Consider the following 5,274-nt stretch of genomic DNA (forward strand, 5'->3'; position numbering starts at 1 on the left):
GATCTGCCTGCTACACACTGAATGGTCAGGGCTGGCTGAGAGCTGCATGGTACATGGCCTCCTCAGAGCTGCATAATAGTACAAATTGCATGGTACAGGGTCTCCTCAGAGCTGCATGGTACAGGGTCTCCTCAGAGCTGCATGGTACAGGGCCTCTTCAGAGCAGCATGGTACACACTGTGTAGTACTGGGCCTCCTCAGAGCTGCATGGTACACACTGTGTAGTACTGGGCCTCCTCAGAGCTGCATGGTACACACTGTGTAGTACTGGGCCTCCTCAGAGCTGAATGGTACACACTGTGTGGTACTGGGCCTCCTCAGAGCTGCATGGTACACACTGTGTGGTACTGGGCCTCCTCAGAGCTGCATGGTACACACTGTGTAGTACTGGGCCTCCTCAGAGATGCATGGTACACACTGTGTGGTACTGGGCCTCCTCAGAACTGCATGGTACACACTGTGTAGTACTGGGCCTCCTCAGAGTGCCTTAACAACTATTTTGAATTTATGTATATTTCTTTGTGGATGAGCAAATGGACATTTACCTCACAAATACAGTGCAGAGGCTTCCCCAATTCACGTCAGGATTAAAGTGACAATAAACTCAGGAGTTACATTTTAAAAACAAATTCAAGTACCTTAACTATTAACAGAAATGTATCTTATTTGTGTATCACTCGGCTGTAGATCCTCAAATCATCTCTGGATTGGTGCTGACACTGTCCTTCCCCCCGAAATCGACTACAATCTCAATACAAATTAGTGAACTAAACGTGAGATTGTCAGGGATCTCAAGTCTCCCTGATGTTCAGGGAGTCTCCCTCTTTTGGACAGCAGCTCCCTGATGTCCGCGAGAGAGGCATTTTCTCCCTGAAAGGTTTACTCTGAGTAAACCTTTCCGGTAAGATATCAGTGGGTAAAGTTTCAGAGTGAGGCTTGCCTCCTGGAGGAAGGTCATGTGATCTCTAGAGTAGCCTCAGAACGAGGCTTGGCTCTCAGAAGGAAGAAGCTACTTGCTGCACAGAGAGGGCGGACATAGACTACTATTGAGAGCAGGTACAGGCACTGCTGCAGGGTTGAGAGAGTGCTGTTAACCCTTTGTGGATAATATAGAATCAATTATATGTCCTGGTTGTCTAGTTATAGAGAACATTTATTTCATTTGCTGCCCATAGCAACTAGTCAACTGTGTATCAGGGACTTTACTCCTCAGCGGTTTTTTAAAAAAGGTCTTGGGCTGTCTAATAAATTGTGACCTTTACACTGACAGATACTTGAACATCAATTCACAAATCTGATGTATATATAAATATATATATAATATTATTGTATTATTGGTATATGGATTTTATTTTACTCTGTATGTATGTATGTATGTATGTGTGTGTATATATATATATATATTAGGGTTGCACAGATACCAAGTACAGTACTCGGTACAAGTACGAGTACATGTACTGATACTTTTGAGCTCCAAAACTACACTAAAGAAAAGTTCGAAAGTTAGGAGGCAGCTGTCATTTGTAAGGAGCACACGGAGCTCCCGGGATTTGTACATCTCTGTTTTAATGTACGATTTTGTTTTTATAAATAAAGGGATGCACAGATACCAGTTTTGCGAGTACGAGTACTGGTACTTGCCGAGTACTTACAAGTACGAGTACTGATACATTTTTGTTTATTGTCATGTGACAGTTTTTCTAAAACAATACAGACTAATGATTTCAGGACAGTGGTGGAGTGCCAGAGCCAGGTCCCAGCTGCAACCGCTGCAACCCTGGTAGTTCTCGTGAAAATGCCAAGTATCGGCACTGGTACTCGAAAAGTATCTGTGCATCCCTAATATATATTTTCATTATTATTTCTTTTATATTCTGACGACGGCAGCTGTAAAAAAAAAAAACACCAAAAAACAGAAAGGGCACCTCCCTGAAATAAGGTTTTGCAGGTTGGGATGTCGGGATTGTAGTCCACTGTGAGCATGAGCTTGGAGCGGTGACTACTTTACAACAGACACAGGGACCATGGGGAACAAAAGTAGCCACCCTCCAGAAGGAAGGACAGTGTCAGCACCAATTCAGAGATGATGTGAGGATCTACACCCGAGTGATACATAAATAAGGTGCAGTATTAAATTGCCAGCTGTGACCCAATGGAAAGATTTGCCACTTTCTATTCTGTAAAGGCACCAGGAAGTGTAAATCTCCCAAAATGAATGGAAATGCCCTCCTAAAGTGCAACTAATCCCACATAATAAAAATTTGAATAAGTTGCTTTTCTCAAAAAAAAAACAAACTTTTTTTCAAACAAGTGTCCTTTCTCATTCCTTTGTTGAAGGTGGCTACGCTACTCATCCATGGTCTCCATGTATGTTTAGCATAGCACATTCTCTTAAGCTGGTCATACACTTGTAGATTATCTGCAGATTTTGTATGGTCAGATGGAAAAAGTGCAACAGATTCCTCCATCTACACTAAATTGTGTAGACCAAGCTGTCCATGCCTCAGTATCTTGCTAGTTGGCACTGTCAAAACACCTGAGCAATGCCTGCATCCAATCAGATAGGTATTTTGAGAGCCAGTGGGGCCGACTAGCAAGATCCTGAAGCTTGGCCCAGTGGGAGATTCCTCCATCCACACAGTTTAGCGTAGATGGAGGAATCTGTTCATCTGACCATAGAAAATCTGCAAATAATTTATGGGTGTATGGCCAGCTTTAGAGGACTACATGTGGACACAGCCAGTGCCGGGGTGTAAAGCTTCCACAATGCTGCTTCTTCTACAGGATTGGATCGGGTACACAGGCACATTGCTGAATGCCGGTGTTCTATCAAACATTGTGACTGGGTTGGAATGTGTGACCGGTCACGTGGTCACACATTTTAACATAATCCCGCCCACTTTTTCGGCGGTGGAATATGTGACCGGCAAAAGGTGAAGAATCCCAACGCTTTCTCAGCTGTTCCAGGGCAGATCGGCATCGCAGATGGTATGTGCAGGAGAACCGATCTGCCCTGGAACATCTGATCGGTCCTGAAATGTCACTTTGTGAGTGCGATCTCACATTCCACAAAGTCGGATAGAAGTGACCAGGCCCAAAGTCATGGGACCCCAATGAACCATAAAGGACGTGTGGATAATTGGAGGGGGTTATGTGCAGCTTACATGCCCCCTAAGCAATTCCTTTTAGAAGTAGCAATGACATCACTGTGATGTACATAGCGCATACAGAAAGTAGAGCTGTGGGAGGGACCCTTCCGGCTATACTCACTACAGGATGCCGATAGAACACTACAGGAGGGGGCGGATACAAGACCAGTCACCCTGCACAAGGAGAGAGAGCAGCAGTGACTAGTCATAGCCACTCCATCATGAGTGCTGGAACCCAGCTCGGATCAGCCGCACATCAATATAACACAGAGGAAAGGGCCACACCCATATTCAATAACTGTCAAGTATATTAAATCAGATCCACAATTAAGCACATACCGAATGAAACGTGTCAGTAAGAGAGCCCAGGGACTGCTTATGTATCAGGATCTGATTGAATATACTTTAGGATGATTAAATAGGAGTGCAGCCTATCAATTTGTTTCCAGGCAGGTCATTGCACTACATAGCTGTTACTAGATCTAAAGGAGATTGTAAAGTCAGATTGTACCGTGTGTGTGTGAGATGAGCTTATGGCTGCTCTTGGATGTGATGTCAGCAGCCTCATCAGTCTCAGAGCTGTCACTCAAGTGACACGCTAATTTCCCTTCGCAGTTACATAAAAGGGGAGTGGTGGAGGAGCTGGGCCAGCACAGAAAGTAATTAGACACTCCCAGAAGAAGAGCAGGCCATATCATACAAGGAGGGAGGGGGCTTTGCCAGTGAATTGACACTCCCTGGAGTGTCAGTTCCCTACCCCTAGCCCGGTTACCTACAGACTGTAAGTCAATATAAAAAAATGACGGTAAGGAAAAAGGCCGCAAGAAAGTATTTAAAATACTTGATATTTTATGCTTTTCCCTGCAATTTTTTTTAAGTTGGTGACAGGGTCTCTTTAACATGCAGACACTGATTGTAACACTGGAGGCCCCGCTAGATTTAGCCGTACTTTGCCTCTCAGCTAATGATGGATTCCTGTAGACAGCGATGGCTATGATGCAAAACACAGCAACGTGTTTTGCATTCAGAAAGGTGCAGATATAGCAATACAAAGTGTTCCAGGCACGGTGCCCTGACACAACGATCTTTTAATCCATTGCAGCAATTAGGTCTACAAGCTATCTTTTGAAGTGCGAGGCTGGAATTTCATTTCCTATAAGCCAATCAGAAATGTTCTTTCTCTCTTTTTGTCAGTGGAATTGACATATCGGTAAGGACTTCCTACAGACGCTGGGCATTTGTTTCAGACGTGCTCTCCTCTTTACTGTTTACCATGTGTGTCCAGAGTGTACATTGCTTCCCCCACAGCTCCTCTTATCTTGTATCACTGCTATTTGATATTGACTAGGAGTCAACAAGAGTGTCATACTAGAGATAAATAGACAGCTGACTCCTGTCATCAACAGTAAGGACATGAATGGAGAGAAGGTAGTACCCACATTGTAACCCCGCATTCCACTTTGTTTATAGTGTTTAGGTACACAAGGGATATTTTTATACATTGATTTTACTATATCTTTGCTTCTCTCATTGGTTGTTTCTTTTCCTTTTTTTACTACACTGCAGGCAAGTGTGTTATTACCCATTTCTATCTGTAGTGGAATTGGCACATTTTCCCATTGAGGGAGATCCCACCACAAATGCAATCCTGCAACTATATAATTATGTATAAAACATATCATTTATTAAACACTGTAACAAGGACACTCCGCTGTAGTCCAGAAATGCAAGTAAAACGCAGTTTATGAAGAGCAAACACAAAAAGTCTCTGTTCATCCACAGGGTAGTCTTCCCCTGTTAAGGTGCCCATACACTGTACGATTCTCGTACGAGAATCGCGGGAAATCCCGCGATCGTACGGGAATCGTACAGTGTATGGAAGGCGTGCGACCGTTTCTACTGTACGGTCGCACGTCTTCCATCGAACAAGCAGGCTGGAAAACCCGCCGGGAATCGTACGATTCTCGGCGAGTGAGTGGCCTGCTTGTTCGACAACTGACGAACGGGCCGGTGTGCGCACGCGCACACTGCCCGTTTGCCGTCCTTGCAAGCCCGCCCCTCATTGCAGGCATCGCAAGCCCGCCCCTCATTGCAGGCATCGCAAGCCCGCCCCTCAAGGGGGCGG

This window comes from Nanorana parkeri, unplaced genomic scaffold, assembly GCF_000935625.1.
Source record: "Nanorana parkeri isolate BGI_ZX_2015 unplaced genomic scaffold, ASM93562v1 scaffold1046, whole genome shotgun sequence".
NCBI classification, from domain to species: Eukaryota; Metazoa; Chordata; class Amphibia; order Anura; family Dicroglossidae; genus Nanorana; species Nanorana parkeri.